Genomic DNA, 18,706 nt, shown 5'->3' with positions numbered 1-18,706 from the left:
AAAAGCCAGGACTCTTGGGCTCTGCCTAGCACAATATGGGGGAGGAGCATGGAGGGAGAGACAAGGACAAGTCACCAACCTCTTTCTATTGCCAGGGAGTGAAATCTACCTTCTGGAGAGAGGTGGGTTGGGAAATGTAACTCCCCAGGACAGAATGGCTTCTCTAGAAGAAGGGATGAGGTTTCTGGGGAAGAGAAACAATCTGAAATGACAGCCGTGGAGCTTGAGAGAACAATTAATTTCATCTTTAGAATTAGTATTTAGCCAAACAACATGAAACTCTCATCCTGGAAAACACAGAGAGATTGTCTATAATACCTATATCACACAGCATATGGGAGTCAAAATCATAGAATCATAGAATCCCAGGCTGGTTTGGGTTAAAAGGGACCTTAAAGCTCATCCAGTTCCAACCCCCTACCACAGGCAGGGACACCTTCCACTAGACCAGGTTGTTCCAAACCTCGTCCAACCTGGCCTTGGACACTACCAGGGATGGGGCAGCCACAGCTTCTCTGGGCAGCCTGTGCCAGGGCCTCACCACCCTCACACGAAGAACTTCTTCCTTAGATCTGGTCCGAATCTCTCTTCTTTTAGTTTAAAACCATTCTTGCTTGCCCTGTCGCCACTGGCCCTACTAAAAAGTCTGTCTCCATGGTGGACAGACAAAACTAAAAATGGTTTATAGCCACTGTGTTTTGGCTTTGGTGGCATTGAAGGTTATGCAACCTACATGTGGGGTCCATCTCCAATGCTGCTGATGGCTGTGCTGTATGAGGGTATTTCTTATTTCAGTATTTCAATAGCAGGACTGTAAAAGCATCAATGTTTTTGAAATGCTGTTTGCAGAAGTGAACTAGCTTTTGCTTGGGAATCTTAACTTTTTCACTATGTTATTTTGTTATCTTCATGAGCAACACTTTACAGTTTTATTGTATAGTTTTTTTTATTTTCCTCCTCTGCAAATCCTAATGTGATTCAAAACACTTATGCTGTCTTCTCAATTAAAGTACAGGAAATCTGCACCTATTTTACCCACAGCATAAATGCCACCATCCACCAAAAAGGACTTCTCCTGATGTGAATGAAAATTAATGAAATTAATGAAAATTAAGCTGTTAAACTGCTTAATTTTAAAACGTTATAAATTAAAACCAAATGTTCTCATCATGCTTTTACTTTATACACTCCCATAAATTGGATATACATCCACTGACTTTAGTGTCCACTATTTCTGGAGCATTGGAAGCCTCATGTTTCTGAAAGCAGTTCCCTTTTATGAGGTTTGTTGGATCTCTATTCCCTGAGCAATCATGGCATGAAAGTATTACCAGAGCCCCCAGAGTCTCTGCTTTCATTGACGTTTACCTGGGCTAATTTTGAGGAATTAGCCAGATAGCAAAAATTTTGAGGAATTGGCCCAGAAACAAAATCCCCATGTAACAGATGTCAAAATAACTCTAAGATAGAGACTAGAACATGAACAAGGGATGGACTTGTGTTTTCTTATCAAGCAGAGGTTAGGGTTAGATGCACCAAACTTATGGTACCTCACTTCTTAATACTTTTGAAAGTGCTTGTAAAAGGCCATTTTAATAGAGCCATGGGCTTCATCATGCTCAAAGATAACAGTCATAAACCAAATACCTGCACAGCCCAAAAGCATCAGACTTCTAACTGGAGTTTATGAAAGCTCCGGCAGCTTAGCTTCTCTGAAGCTCAATCATGTGAGAAAGTGATAATAGTAATTTATTAAAAATGGGGCTTTCCCTTTACTCATTTCATATTGATTAACCTGTTCTTTAAAGTCAGTTTTCTTTTAGGCTAATTTACCTTCCCACCTCAGTTCTCACTTTACTTGGAAATGGGATCCAGATGGACAACATTTCAGAGTTTAATTCAAACTCATTAAAGTCAGTGGATTTTTTTTTCCATGAATTTCAAAAGGCTCTGGCTCTGGCCTCTTTATCACTTTGCAGTAAGATGGCTGGCCACAGTCTCCATCTCCGAAATGCCAATAGCAATTAAAAAAGCAGCAAGAAGGTTAATATTCCTTCTGCTTTTATTATTCCCACAGAATGAAAACAGATTTCTATCCTCAATGGAGGCAATAAAGCCATCCACATTTGATCACTGGGGCATATGAATGTTCAAACGCTGCCTCCTGCCAAACTTCAAGGTCCTTCGTCAGCCAGACTCCTACTGACTTCTGCAAGACTTAGCCAGCATACAAATCAAGGAGAGCTGTATCTTCACTGGGTTTAAGTATGAAACTGCCTTCCAGTATGACTTCCATAGCATTCAGAGGAACCATCCAGATTGCTTTAACACAAACCTGATGCCCAAATACCTGCCTCACTTCTGCCACTGGTGAGTAGATGCACGCCCAGAAGTCCCTGGTTAACGTAGAAAGAAAAGCATTTAGTACTATTTCAGGCCTCCCAGAGACTTCCATGAATTTCCATTAATAAACTTTCTGGACTGCCTTTTTATTTGGCATGATTTGACCACAACTCCAATGGAGACCAACTGAAAAGCTTTTCTCTTGCTTAAACCGAAGTGCTGACAGGCATGGGAAGACCCTTATCCTTACATCTCCAAATGTTTGCCAGAAGTTTTTTGGCACTCTGGAGTTATGCTTCGTGCAGAGACGAACAGGTCCTTAAGAAATTCTGCACGTTAGCTGTTCTTCAGTTTTCTGAAGGACAAACTCCCAATAGCCCCAATGCCTCAAGCAACCATTTTGCAAAACATCAAGCCGTGATGACTTCTGCCAAGTACTCCCAGGACATGAACCACCCTCAGCTTTACAAACATGCCATAATTCTCCATTAAATACAGATGAACAGTAAGTACTTCTCTGTTCTTTTTCTTCATCATTATTTTAGTGAACACTAGGTCAAAAGCCTGCAGCCAGGCAGTTGTAAATGAGACATTCCCGGGAAAAAACATGTCAAACCTTTTCTGGTGGTACCTAGGAAGAATGATCTCATCTCACCTTTAGTTTTTCTCCATCCTTCAGATACCCCAGAGAAAAAAGTCATTAATAACAGCATGGCTTTACTATTATTAGTTACATTCATAATATCCAAATGCCTGCAAGTTGTTGTTTTATTTAATGCAGCCTCATCCACCACAGATAGACTCTACGAAGAGCTGTGGTAGGTTATTCTGTTGTTGAAAACTGCTTTTACTGGACATTTTCTGCTCTCTAACAATTATGTAATAAATTCAGCAAGAGTTTTATTAAAACTCTTGGGGTATTTTTCTTTCAAATACCATAATGCAAAGGGGAAAAAAGTCATACAAAGCTGGAAGCAGTTCCTGGCTGAGTTGTTTTAACATAGTTTTTGAAAGAGAGGGCTGTTCAGGGAGACAAGATGACAAGCACTGTTTCAAGAATGGTCTTGCTAGGCCAAGTGAAATGGCTTTAGTTTTCTGTAGTAAAGATACAATCTTCTGCTGGAGAGGAGAATCAAGGGAGGGGGTTCTACCCCCTGCTCTCATGAGACCCCACCCCTGCAGTCCTCCATCCAGCTCCTGGGCCACCAGCGTAAGAAGGACATGGGGCTGTTGAAGCAAGTCCAGAGGAGGCCACAGAGATGCTCCAAGGGCTGGAGCACCTCTGCTGTGGAGACAGACTGAGAGAGCTGGGCTTGTTCAGCCTGGAGAAGAGAAGGCTCTGGGGACAACTTAGAGCAGCTTCCAGTGCCTAAAAGGGCCAACAAGAAAGCTGGAGAGGGGCTTTTAACAAGGGCAGGCATGGAAAGAACAAGGGGGAATGGTTTTAAACTAAAAATGCGTTGATTCAGACTAGATACAAGGAAGAAATTGTTTACAATGAGAATAGTAAAATACTGGCACAGCTTGCCCAAAGAGGTGGCAGATTCCCCATCCCTATAAACCTTCAAGATCAGATTGGATGGGGCTTTTAGCAACCTGATCTAGTTGAGGATGTCCCTGCCCATGGGAGGCCAGTTGGGTCTTCCAACCCAAACCATTCTATGATCCTATTACTTCCTTTGCACCTATAACTCCAGGATTTTTCTCTGTCCTGCCTGGCTTTCTGGGACACATTTCTAGGGAAGGATCTAAGTAACTGAAAATAAAGCTTGGCAAAAATGAGATCTTGGAGATCCAAAGAAGCTGAATGGGGAGGCCGTGTTGACTCTGCACAGCACTCAAGAAATGGTTATGGGACACTGATTGCTGTAATGTCCACACTCTGAAAATGCTACCCTCATGGACTTAGGAAGCTCACAGAAGAAATGGGACTTCCTTCTCCTTCCCCCCTTCAGCATGGAGATTGCTGCAGCAGCTCTTGGTGGGATTTACTGTTATTTTTGTACCAAGACTTTAAACAAAGCAACACTGTTGTCTGCCTGGTCCACGGCTAATCAAGCCACAGAAGACTGAAGAAATGCAGTCACAGGAGTATGCTGATGAGATACGGTCATGGATAAGATGCGCACAATGTCTCTAAGCACAGTTGTCCAGATATAACTTCAGAGCCAGGTACATCCTCACTTATTGATCACCAGCAGTTATAAAGGGCATGGGATTCCCTTATATTTGCCCATGCTGTATTTACCATTGAATTTCAGCAACTTGCTATTGGTTAAAACAGACTACTTGGCTGGAAGATCTGGTTTTCTGACTGAATGGGGACATTTTTGTGTTAAGTCCTCCAGATGCTCAGGAAGCTCTGAGGAACCACTCCCAGATGCATCAGACAGTGCTGAGAAACTCCGAAATCACAAAACTATCACCATCCAGTAAGCACTGCAATCAATTAATCCTCTTTAAAAGTCTCAACTCATCTGCATGGCTCATGGTGCAGCAGGAGATTGTATGAGGGCCCTGCTGAAGAGCATAATGTAGTCATATTTCACAATTATACTGGTGTGCAATACCCCAGAGGAGAGGGTCATTTCACCTCTGACTTCCATGGAACCAGAGACAATGTCCAGCTCCCATTTCACCTTTCATCAGTTGACCATTAGGCACCACAGGTATGAAAGAGTGACCAAGAGCAAGTCTCTTCTGGTCACTTGGATTTTTTTTCTGTCCTATCTTAAATTATATATGTCAAATAGTGGAGCAGTCAGAGATAGACACCCAGGTGGCACAAATCAACACGGCACCCTTTCACTAGACTAAGGCTGACTGGTACCACTCTTGCGGCAGAGAGCATACTAAATAAAAGTCTTCCGAACTGATAACCTCCAGTTGGTCCTCATTTTTCCCTCATAAAAGAGCTGAAAACTTATTTAACTGTTTGGTGGCCCTGGATTGCTCTTTTTGCCAAAGTCAGCAACATTTGCTAAAGGAAAATTTCTCTCTAGGACACACATTTACCAGAGCAAATCTCTGACCAGGTGATGCTTCCTGGGGCTGCTCCTGAATTTCATCTTTCCTCCAAATTAGTGGGAGGAAATGTAAACAGACACACAAATAAATTTACACACATAGCTATAATATAGAAAGAAATATACATACTTAGCAGCACAGATCCCATGCAAAATCTTCCATGACACAGTACTTTTGACTTCACTCCAAGGTGGGGGAAAACCCAAGATTCAGGGAGCCCTTTGGCCCTTGCAGATTTTGCTGCTGGAAAGGGTCCATATCTGCTCCCAACCCAAGGAATGGAAATGTTGACATGTGGAAAGGACAAGGAGGGAAGAAGAGGGAATACCAGGTCATTTTCACCTTCCAGAAACTCTTTTTCCTTTGGTCCAGAAAACAGGAGTGATGGACAACCCATGAATGAATGTTAGAATGGATGGACGATAAGCTCTTTGTCATTTCTTGATCAAACAGGCAAGTTCAAACCTGATGGGTCAGTCACCATCCAGGGGAGTCTAAGCACCCCCTGAAGTGGCAGCGCCTTGTGTTACACTGTTCCAAGTTTCAACAAATTCCACTTTTTTCTAAAAGGTCCATTCTTATCATCATGTGGTTACACAAAAAAATATCTGGTTTTCTTTCAGCAGAGTAACAGCTTGCAGGGTTTGAGTGAGAGGCTTAAAAACCAGGAAGAAAACACAAGGTTTTGAAGGCTTCTGGATTTGTGTTTGTGAGTTACTGAAATCTCCCCAAGGGCAGAGTTTTTTTCCTCCCTTTTTCTTAGTGACAGCCAAGCTTTTTGTATGACTGCAGAAAGGGCAGCTTGAAGCAAATTCTCCTTATCCCTAAGACCCCTGAAAAAAAGTCATGAGAGTTGGTGAGAACAGAACCAGCACCTAGAAATTTTCTCTGTCCTCCTTCCCCCAGGCTGCATTATCCATGGAGGGACAGAGAAGGAAGGAGAAAAATTAATGCAAGCTGTAAAAGTAAAGCTCAGTCTTAACTAATGCACCTTGGTCCTGAGCTGTGACCCTCCCCATCCAGCCCCAGCCTTGCACTCGTAGTGACTCCCAGCACAACTCCCAGCCAGAGCTCTCCTGCAAAGCCCATGGCTCCAGTCACAGTCCCGTTGTGCCTGAAACAACTTCAACACGTGGCTGGCACCTTGGCAGAGTGTAATGGAAATAAATCCAGCAGCTGCAGCCAGCCAAGAGAAGCTAATGAACTTCCAGACAGGAAAATTATATTGGGATTCTGACGTACTTTTTTTTCTCCTGCCCCATTCTTTCATTGTTCACCTCTTCCAGCCAACATTGCAGGAATTGCCTTGAGAAGTTTTTGCATGCCTGTGCCAGCAGGAAGTGGAAAATTGTGGCAGTGGAACATCACACTGCAGTCTTTGCTGTGCACAGCCCATGGGATTTGCCCCAGCACCTGCTTCAAATTCCCAGGCACAGCAACGAGCCCCAGGCAGGGGAGGACATAGTCCTGCTGAGATCAGAGGCCGTAGCATCACAAGACAAGTCCTGGATGCAGAGCTGCTTCCCACCTGTCTTCTCCCCAGCGGCTTTTCTACCTCTGGTCACAGCATTAAAGTCCAAGAGGAAGACGTTACTTAGAGCTGGAGCAATAGAGGCAGGTGTCCTCTTCTCTGCTCATGCTGTGTAATTAATGGTCAGTGTGGGGCTTGTGTGCCTTTAGCCATTGTAAGATCATAGAATCAAAGCATGGTTTGGGTCGGAAGGAATCTTTAAAGTTCATCCAGTTTCAACCCCCTGCCAAGGGCAGGGACACCTTCCACCAGACCAGGTTGTTCCAAGCCGCGTCCAACCTGGCCTTGAACACTGCCAGGGATGGGGCAGCCACAGCTTCTCTGGGCAACCTGTGCCAGGGCCTCACCACCCTCACAGGGAAGAACTTCTTCCTCAGATCTCACCTCAATCTCCCCTCTGTCAGTTTAAAGCCATTCCCCCTTGTCCTGTCCCTACCTGAGCCCTTGTCAGAAGCCCCTATAGGTCATCTCAAATGTAAGTGCCACCACCTGCCCCTGCCATTGCAAAGGGTCACCTGCCATTGCCACAGGTCTCCCAGAGGTACCAAATTCCATTCATTAGCCATGTCCAGAGCATCTCAGACAACCAAGCATTTCCTCAGCATCCTATGTGTTTAAGGAACAAAATCCTGTCCTACAGTTTCTGCTTAATTTTCTAAGATGACTTTGCAGAAGAAAAGTTTGCAGAAACCTGCTTTGGAGGCTTGGAGACCATTGAGTCATGACAGCAGCCCAGAAGAGGGGTTTGTTTCCTTTCTTTACCAGAAGCAACAATGGTCCTAATTCTCCAGTGAGTTCAGCTCATGGTACAGGCAGCAGAAGCCCTCAACTTGGGAAAAGTCTAGCCAGGGACATCACAAAAGGATTTTTCAGCAGCTGTCAGGAAAAATGGGCATTTCCTTTTATGTTTCTGCAGCAGCTGGACACTTGAAAGTATGACCTTGTCCATGGGTGTGGAGCACTGCAGAAACGTAGCCTAAAGGGATGAGGACTTGGGATGAAGCCTTCCCTCCATCATCCCAGCAGGTAGGACCCTGGAATCTGCTGACTCAAGAGCCCCACACGAACGCAATTGCTCTGGATCACTCCTGCTTCGTGTCACACAGGCATCAATGGCTCCTTCAAAATCTGTCCCTCCCTGCTGCCTTTTATTCTGATCAAGTGCATGGTATGCCCAGTTTCTCATAAGACAAACAGAGGGGTGTCAAGACAACTGTCTGCTAAGGCACTCTCCAACGCCGGAGCGCAAAGAGCACAGAAGGGAATCCAATTAAAAGATGCAGGAGGTGGCATTTCTAACGAGAGAAGAAAGATACATCATAATTTTAAAAAGGCCATTATATTGGCTCAGGATAAACCAGTTTAAGTGACCAGGAGAGTCCTGCAGGGATGTATTTGACATCTTCAATTCTGCAGCACAACAGTGCTTTTTACCCTTGCCGATTGTCCTGGGTTCAGCAGTAGCAGTCATTTTTCTCCTTCTTGGTAGCTGGTGTAGTGCAGTGTTTTGACTTTCAGCTCGGGAACAGAGCTGATAACAAGCGATGTTTTGGTTTGGCCAAGGACTCTGTGAGGCTCATGCTCTGCCAGGGAGGAGGGGGAGCCAGGAGGAAGCAGAGACAGGACACCTGACCCAAACTGACCAAAGAGGTATTCCATACCACGGCACGTCATGCCCAGGATGTAACTGGGAGTTAGCCGGACGGGCTGGGAGTCTGCAGGGTTGGAGGAGGTATCAAGCTTGGTCTGCAGCAGATGATGTATTCATTTCCTTTATCATTATTATCATTGGTGCTTGTGTTTTACCCTTGCCGATAAAAGGCAGTGAAGCCATCATGCTCCAAATCAACCAAATAAAAACTGATTTTCCTACAGATGCAAGTTATTAAAACAAGAAAGGTTGGCGGAGCAGCAGAAACAGCAGATGGTATTTGCAGAGAAGGAGCTAGACTTGCCCAACAGAAGGCAAAGCAAAGATGGAGAACATGGAGGCAGCAGGAATAGGATGAGACATCAGTTGGTTGAGCTTTGTTTAGTTTTTTAACCAGTAAATATGTAGTAACTCACCATGTGTCTGCGAAAAACCCAACAACAACTTGAAGCACAAACTGGTTCATACCAAATAAATGGGCATTCATCTACTCCCCATCTCCCCTCTGAGCAAGGAAGGACATGAATGACCCAGCACCAATTCAGCTCTTTACCCCATCTGCCCAGTTTTTCCAAAGCCCTGCTCTTATCCCAGGAGTCTTCACTGGGACCTCCAGGCTGCCACCATCTCCAGCATGTAGGGCAATGTGGCCTCCAGGCCTTCAACCATTTTCCAGCTGATGATGGACCTAGAAAGGATCTAGACCTGTGGTGTGGAGGAGTTAAAGAGTGAAGAAAAGGATTCTCCTTGGGAAGTGGTTATCCAGTGCTGCACTGATGTTTCCTGTGTCTCACCTTTGCTGGTCCCTCAGCTCCAGGCTGTATTTGGGGCTGAGGCTGGACAACCAATGCTGCCATCAAGGCCCAGTACCATCAATGGACAACCATGGTCTCAAGAAACTGCAAGAGCAAGATAAAGTCCAGGAGTGAGGACACCAACCCATGTGTGGCCATGGGCGAATTGGTTCCCTCTTACGAGACACCACATCAGCAAGGGCAGAGTCCCTAGGTATCATTTTGGGACTTTCTGTCCAGCCTTCGCCTTCTTCAGGACTGGGTCTTTTTACACTGCTTCCTTCTCCTGAGTGCCTAGCCCATCCTTGCTCCTTCTCTGTTCTTTACCTCTGTAGCTGCTCTCCAGGTGCAGATTTCCATATGTCCCAGCTCCAACCAACTATGCCACTAGCCAGGAGAGCTTTCCCCACCCCTGGACGCCATCCCAGTTTGCATGGAGACCTTCAGCTCTTCCCACTGGAATGGAGCAGCTCCTCAGTCCCAGCACTTGGTCCAACAAAGCAAGTTGGATAGAAACTTCACCTCAGGGATGCCTATGCTCATGAGAGATTGGTGCAAGTCAGCTCAAGGTGTGCATCAAGGCAATACAGTGGAAATCACATTAATCCCTGACTCCCATCCATAAGTCCAAAGAGCTGTAATTTTATTTACAAATATCATGTCTAAAATAAATTAAACTAAAACAAATTCAGACTTCTTTGATTCTGAGGGCTCATCTACCCAGAGACACTGGGGAAAATTAATCTGAGTTAAGGTCTACAGTGGATTAGTTAGACTGTATTAAAACCCTGCGAGGACATTCTTACTCAGAACTAAAGTGGCTTAATTTGATTTAGGGAAATTCACTTCCAAAGCCTGTAACCATTGCACGGGTGGTAAATCAAGATGCACTTAATTATGCATAGAGGGCTGGTGCAGCTCATTAGTGATGCTCCTGAGGTGTACAGGGAGGTAAGCTGATGCGGTCCATTGTCCAACAGGAGATCATTTCTCAGGTCCTCCAGGCAGCCAAGGTGTGAGATAAAATTACAGGTAACTCAGGTGCCTTGCCAACCAGCAGCTTTTACCCCATGCAAGCTGCAATGCCCTTGGAGGGCTCTGCAATCAACTCTTCATGGCCTGTAGCTCAAGGGCCTTAACCAAAACAGGATGTCTCCAAACAAATCACAGAGAGGAGGCAGAGCAAATGCACTTAATACCCCAGGAAATCAGACAGCAGTCCCCTGCCAAGAAGCCAGCTGCACTGCCAGCCAGGAGCATTCTCCTCCCACCAGGAGCAGCAGCCCATCACCACTGGAGAGGGGCTCAACGGGTCTTTTCTGCCCTCAGAAGCCCTGTAGCAGCTCTTCCTTCCCCAAAGGAGACCTCACTGCTGGGGTGCCATGCTTGAGGTGGGCAGGGTTCAACTGCCCCCCAAAAGGCCACAGATTGTACTCTAGATCCTTCATGCCATAGGAAGGACAGTGACAGGAGTTCTCTTTATGATTCATCATCGCTTTTCTGAGGCTTAGGGAATCCATCCCTTTGCACCCTGTGTGCAATGCTGGGCTGGTCAGGGTGGCTAATGCCAACCCTGGAAAAACTCCTTTGTTTCTCAAACACAGCCCTTGGCCAAAATAGTTTGTAAAGTGAGGAAGCTCCCAGTACATAGGAAAGACATTCTCTATTGTCCTCCAATCACAAAGTACAAGTGTGTAGGGCTATCATCAGTTAACCAGGAGCCACAGGATTCCTCTCTTTTCCTTCATGTCCCTCCTCCAGTCACCCTGAATTGCCTTTGAAACACCTCACTCCTCCCAGCCCCTGGGCACCACAAACACAACTCAAGTTCAGATAAGGCTTTCAAAGACTGACAAGTCTCCAAATAAAACCACAGAGCAACGGGGGTTTGCAAAAACTAAATGGGGAAAACTCATAGACGCAAACAGAGGCATTAAAAAACTAACAAATAACACAAGCACCTGCCACAAAAGGAGAAACAGGGGAAGGGTACTGGCGATCAACTGGACTTCATCATTATGGCAGCTCTTCTCTGATTCATAACTCCAGTCCCATTTTACCTCCAACATAGCCCAAGACTGGGACTTGAATATACCTCTGTGCATGAGACATGAAGAACGGGACAGCAGCATCCCTCCATCACGTGTCTCTTAGGATGTAGAGGAGTAAGAACTGAGTTTCCCCAGTCATAGGAAGAATCTGCAGCTATTTCTATTATGTTTTTCAGGTAGAGATGTAACCTGGTGGGGGAAAGAAAATACATGGTACCTAACAAGCCATGACACAGTAAATCAGTCAAGAACTCCTTAATTATTTAAGAACTGCTTAATTATTTAAGTCAAGAAATGCTTAATTCAAGTCAAGAACTGCTTAATTATTTAAGAAAAAAAGCCTCATTTGGGAGAGTAACACTTGACAGACAGAACACCCTTAATGAGAGGTGGATGCAGCTCCCCAGTGATGGAGGAAACAGAAATATTACCTCCAAAATAAGCCGACTTTGCAAAACAGTAACACATTCGTTTCTGTTATTTCATGAATTGTAAAAATGAAACGCCTTCTGCAAGCAAAACAGAAAGCAAGAGACAAGGGCAATGAGCCAGCTGTTGATGCTCTTCTGCTTCTGCCAATGCTAAAACAACACTCCATAAAAAAGTACCAGGTTGTCAGGTGATCTCCCCATCACTGAGCACCCAAGACCCTATCACCCTCCCTGGACATCAGTGGGAAAACATTGGACATCATCCCTGTGCCTCAGACAGCTCTGGCATGGTCATCCATCAGGGCAGGAGGCCATACAGCTACACACCCGTCAGAAGCAGCATTGGACCCCAAATTTGCAAGTCCCCACATACACAACCTGAAATAAAGTCTCTCACAACTTAGAGCAGAAGCTGGTGGTCACTTAGGACAAGCACGTGGCTGTTGGTCCATTATCACCCTCCTCTAAAATGAGTTTGCCACCTTGGCTCAGGCCGTATTTAATTTATATCATTTGCATTATATTTAATTCTCCTGTCACTGAATACTGGCTGTATAACACGGTATAACATTCTGGTAAATAACATTTGCATTACACCCTAAGAAACAGTCCTTATCTGAAGTTTCTAACCCATAATCCTCTCTCTTCTTTAATGTTTTTTGATGCAACCTGATCTAGTGGAAGGTGTCCCTGCCCATGGCAGGAGGTTGGAACTGGATGAGCTTTAAGGTGCCTTCCAACCCAAACCATTCTGGGAGTCTGTGTTGGCACTGGCCTCCTTGTTGGAGCGCTGCTAGAGCACATGGAGTGACAGTCACTGAGGGCTCTCTAAAGAAACAGCAAATCAGGCACTTAAAATATTCATGAACACTGTGCTGGACACAGGCTGCTCTAAGAAATAGCTTTCATCTTCTGACGGCAGGTGGGAGAAAGATGCATTATGTGAACTACCTTTTAAATGACATTCCACTTTCCCAAATCCACATCCACCACCCAGCCTCATGCTCAAATACATGCACCAAGACATCCAGTCCTGGTGAGACTGGGACACTGGGATTCAGCCGCTTCCTCTGTTTGGGGTTTTGTCTAACCCAAACAAAGCCAGGTTTGCTTGAACCATCTGCAGAGGATCTGCAGTCTTGGATTTGCCCTTCAATGCAAGGGGATGAAGATCAAAAGGAGCTCAGAGCACAAGAAGATGGGTGGGCTAATTATGAACTTAGGGTCCTTAAGGGAAAAGGTTATCTCAGAAGACCCCAAATGGCTTCTGGAAAAAAACAACATTGGAATAAGTGTTCTAGTGGAGATGACTTAGGGCATTAGCAAATCAGAGAGTGCGCATCCCAGCTTCAAAATGGCATTTTGTTTGGCCCAACATGATTTTTTAATTTCATTTCATCCTGGAGACTGCTGTGAGTTTGGTTTGGATAAAAAAAAAAAAAAAGGAACCATGAATTCCCCACAAAACAGAAAAAAAAATAATGTTTCCTACCCACATCTATTATGTAGCCACGAAAGACTGCTTTTGAAGGATCCCAGGCTCACTTGAAAATTTGCCCATGAAATATTCACAGTTTATTTGAAAACAGGCTCTTGCTGAAAGAATAGGGCAGAAATGTGACATCTGAAACGTACCGCAAGCACTTTGAGGGTAAATATTCACATTGCACCCACAGTTCTGCGCTGTGGGCACGGGGGATGACAAACACTGTCCCACAGCCAGAGCAAGGTCCTCCAGAAAGGTCACCCTCTGCGGAAAAGGACTGTTTCCACAGCAGAGCACGTTGCAAGGGCTGCTCAAGCCACAGTGAGGCCACCCTGTGAAAATATTATGTCAATATTGAAGAGTTTTGCAGTTTGTCATCTGCTGTTAAAGGAGGTGCAGGATATGTGGTCTCACAGGCTGTGCCAGTCTCCAGACCCAGGCCACCAGTCTGCTTTCCATGGGCAATGATCCTATTCATAGGATCATAGAATACAATCATAGAACGGTTTGCACTGGAAGGAACCTTTAAAGACCATCTAGTCTTTAAAGCTCATCCAGTTCCACCCAACTCTGCCACAGGCAGGGACACCTTCCACTAGACCAGGTTGCTCCAAGCCCCTGTGTCCAGCCTGGCCTTGAACACTGCCAGGGATGGGGCAGCCACAGCTTCTCTGGGCAACCTGTGCCAGGACCTCACCACCCTCACAGGGAAGAACTTCTTCCTCAGATCTCATCTCAATTTCCCCTCTGTCAGTTTAAAGCCATTCCCCCTTGTCCTGTCCCTTCCTGCCCTTGTCAGAAGTCCCCCTCCAGATTTTTCTTCTTTTCTTTCTCCAGCTCTCAGAGCATCTTTGTGGCCTCTTCTGGGCTTGCTCCAACAGCTCCACATCCCTCTTGTGTTGGGGGCCCCAGAGCTGGATGCAGGACTGCATGAGGAGTTTTGTGCTAGTCACACTGCTGGTGATGCAGCCCAGCACATGGCTGGTTTCTGGGCTGCAAGCGCACACTGTTGGGTCATGTCCATTTTTTCATCCACCAGTACCCCAAGTCCTTCTCCTTGGCTGTACCAGAGGATGAGTCCATGGGCAGCTTGGAAACTCTGTCCCGCTGACCAGGAAGAAGTATTCTCCCCTCCTCTTTCTTAACATTGGCCCTTTTACCCTCCTGTGCTAAAATTTAACTCCAAAATGTATCTGGGGCATTTAACAGCTTTCACACATCGATCTATCCCCATGTGCACTCCCCTTCTGTCCCTGCTCCACTCGTATCTTGCTCAACCTCTAGCCAGAGTCTGCATCCAAGATTCTCACAGGTGGGCAAGAGCAATACAATGGGATTGTTCACATGGAAAGGGGTTACCAAAGAAGCTAAGCAAGCAATGGCTTTGCTGAGGTGCACAGAGCTGGACTCCCTCTGCCTCCAAACACTCCATCAGGCACTACCAAAGGTTCCAGGCAGAAAACAGTCCTCCAGGGTCAACCAAGATCATGAGAAGGGGCAAGGAGAAGATAAACAGGGACAGATGCAACCCAAGACCACAGCAGATACATGGAGTGAAACTGGGCAGAGAAGGGCCAGATTTCCAGGTGGAAATTCAACCTGTTATTAAGAATTGATGAGCACAACCAAGACAAACCCTAACCTCCAGAGCCAAGAGCTTGAACTTGCTCTGAGAGCTGTGCCTGCTGCTATAATTAATAAAATCTTTGTAAATAACAAAACAACTTACTTATGTATTATATACATAACACACAAACACATAGAAACCAGAGACCACTAACAACTAGAACATGTATGTTGAGGAATGTTTCAGTGTAATGAACTTGGGTGGCCAAAAATCCATGCTGGGGAACAAAACCCAGTTCCCTGCAAGGAAAGGTAAAACCTGGGAAGAATTTGGACACCACCAAGTTAGATACCTATGAGGGGATCTTTGCTTTGGCTTTGTGCTGGAGCAGCATACAACCATTTTGTGTTGCTGGGGCTCAGCTCAGCATCAGGATGGGAGGAATGGCCTCTGAGCAGACCCAGAGCTGCCAGAGTGGAGCTCACGATGCTTCTCCCCAGCTACATTTGTATTCACAGCTCATTCACTTGCTTTCCATTAATATATACATAGATACATGCATCCTATAAAATATTAAGTCATAATCAAGATAGCCTGCTATCTGAAAGAGCCCGGGCGGCTGAATTACACTGCATTAATAGATGTGTTCATCTTCAGATCTGAGACGGTAGAAACTCTGTTTTGCTTTCTCTTTCAGCATCCCCAGCTCATAAATTCAATTTTCCTCCAGGCCATTCACAGCCGGATGCTGAGATTGATGTCTGTGTGCCTGATTGACTCCTGCTGACTCCAAGAGATATTCCAGCTGCTATCAAGAGCTCCAGGCTGAAACTTTCTGTAGAATCAAATAGGTTGGAAAAGACCTTGAAAACTATCAAGTCCAACCTTTACCCCAGGACTGACCACTAAACCATGCCACTAAATGATGTCGCAAATGCAAGGCCTTCTCCTCTTGGAGAAGGCAGGCAGGAAGGGGTGAATGCTTAGCCCTATAACCAATAGAAAGGAGAGGTGAGAGCATCTTGGAAACCCAAGATGGTCATCCCTTGGAAACCTTTCTTCAAGTAGCTCTGCATTGTTAGCCTCAGGGCTCTGCACCAGCTCTGTTGCTTCAGTTGACGCTTCCTCAAGCCCCAGTTGAACCCTTCAGTCTGCAAAGCACCCCAAACCTATGGGTAGGTCTTTCCAAGGCCTCCCTACTCTCAAAATAAAAGACATATTTGTCAGAGTTCAGCTTCATGCATTGCAAAGCCCCTGGCCTTGTCCCAGCCAGCTCCATCCTCACCCATGTCTCTTTGATCTCCTCCAGAGTCCTGAGATCTCAGCAAAGGGCAAAACTATGTCCAAGGTGCAGATCCAGCCTGGGCTTTCATTGGTCCCTAATGGCATTTTCATGGCATCTTGTGGCAAACACACAGCTCCAGCTCTGTCTGGCAAAGCCACGGTAGTCTCATGCTGGGTTAGCTTACAGCTGAGATGCCTCTGTCTGGCCCTGGGAGCAGCAGCTCCATTATCCAGCACTTTGCTTCCTCATCACACACATGAATATATTCAAAACCCAATTGGACACAGTCCTGGGCAACTTGCTCCAGCTGATCCTGCTTGAGCAGCGGTTGGACTAAAGCATCTCAGAGGTGCCTCCAACCTCTCCAGACAACACATGGGATAACGGGCCATGCCATCAGACCCAGCTAAGATGCTACAGACATCTAGCTTCATTTTCCTTGCATCTCCCCAAACAGCCACCACTATCAGCGTAAGTTACCGGTTAAGGACTAGTATCAGCTCTGCTATTTGCAGATGCCTGACAGACATTGCTTTTCCATGAGCTGGGACCTGTTCTCACTACTTCTGGGGAAGCAGGAGGAGAAGACATAATGAAGCTAATTCTCCCAAATTATCCCAAGGTTTCCAGAAGGACCAGCTCACGCCTGCAGACCCACACGGGCCACTGCTTCCCTATCAAAAAGCAACACAGGAAAAACATCCCTCTCCAGCGGAGCTCAACGATGAGGCACCTCATGTGGTATCTATGGTGGTGTGCATGGAACAGCAGCTCAGTGATCCAGAGGAATCTCCCAAGAGGCACAGATTAAACGTTAATCCTTTGGTTTCCCTGGATTTGAAGGGATTATCCCATTGGGTTATTTACTTGCTGTTCTCACCTGCCCTTTCTGATCTGTTTTGCTTGAGAAATAGATAATTCTGGCCTCAATGTCATGAAGGGAAACCAGGGCAAAGCAAACCAGGGCCTTTTATCCAAGTGTTTCCACTATGGCAGCATGCCAAGGATTCAGGCACAGGATGAGCACAGAGCACTGCGCTGTCCGAGAGGCTTCAGATGGGTCCATGGAACACCTGCAATACATAATCCCTCCCCAATTAAGTAAAAATTGTTTCTGGAGCATGAGAAGCATTGTTTGGGATTTTAAAAGGCATAAACACAGGTTTGGGACACTATCCTTGAAAGGCAGAAGACCCCTCCCCATCCAGCCACACACCCAGGGAATAAATTAAATCCACGGGCTGCAGAGTTTGGTGTTACATCCCAAATGCCACTGTTCTCCCAGCCCTGCCACACACACTCCCATTTTACCCCAGGCTGGGGAAGGGAGTGCCCCAGGGAAGGAGGAATTAGTCCTCTGGGATCTGCATACCAGCCCCAGGGCTGGACCATGCTGGGACCCTGTTCCCACATAGGGACCCCAGTCCTATTCTGGGATCCCTGTCACACAGATGAACCTCAGTCCCATGCTGGGATCCTTGTACCATGTGGGAATTAATGTCCCATGGATGGATGCCAGTCCCATGCTTGGACCCTTGCTCTATGCAGGGTCCCCAACCCCATTCCAGGACCCCAGTCCCATGCCAGAACCCCTGTCTTATACCCAGATCTTGGTCCCATGTCAGGACACCAGTCCTATGCTGGGATCCCTGTCTCATGCCCAGATCCCAGTCCCATGCCAGGACCCGCATCCCATGATGGGGTCCCAGTCCCATGCCAGGCTAAGCGATGTTTCACTGCAAGGCTTCACTAGAAAGAGCCTGATCCTGCTGTTCCTCCCCACTACTCTCTTCCAAGTACAAGCGCAGCCCCTTGTGTCCCACTTTGGGTGATGTGGCCCACCAGGAAGGGGGTGTCCATGCTCCATTTTGGATATGGGTAGCTATCTACAGGCGTGCTCCCCACAGGACCCAAAGCAGCTGGGTGCCCTGCATGGCTGAGAAATGCTGATGTAAAGGTTTACAGAAAATGAGGTGTTTATCAGAACAAGGGAGAAGAATCTGCCTCCTCAGCAAAGCAAGTAAGACTCAGGGCAGGTATTTTCCAGCCAGAAGAGACCACAGCTGGGTCAGTGCTTCTGATGGCTGCAGGGATGCTCCCAAAAGCGAGATGATGTCAGGCTCCCATGCACTGGCTTGGGGTCTGTGGAACCCATTATCCATCTGAAAACAGGTCTCTCCTCCTTCCCAGCTGGGTTTGCCAACCCAGGGGTCCAGGGCTCATCCCAGCTGAATTTAAGGCTGGAATCACAGACTGGTTTGGGTTGGAAGGGACCTTAAAGACCATTCAGTTCCAACCCCCCTGCCATGGGCTGGGAGGGACACCTTCCACACGGAAAACGGAAAAGTCAATACACTTTATTTTGGCTTATCCTAGAAGGAGATGCGTGCTTATTTTTCATTTCCAAATGATATTTTCGTGGAGAGCTGACAGCAAAAACGAGCCCTTCAAAACTCTTTTCCTTGCATGAGAAAAGCAGCTTTTAATTGTTTAAATGCTTTACAGGGTTGAAACACTGCTGCAAATGAGCTCAAGAAATG

The sequence above is a fragment of the Pezoporus occidentalis genome, unplaced genomic scaffold (genome assembly GCF_034315485.1).
Source record: "Pezoporus occidentalis ecotype Australia unplaced genomic scaffold, CSIRO_AGI_Poc_V1 ctg82, whole genome shotgun sequence".
In the NCBI taxonomy this organism is placed as follows: domain Eukaryota; kingdom Metazoa; phylum Chordata; class Aves; order Psittaciformes; family Psittacidae; genus Pezoporus; species Pezoporus occidentalis.
The sequence above is the reverse complement of the archived record's forward strand: the minus strand, read 5'-3'. Positions refer to the sequence as shown.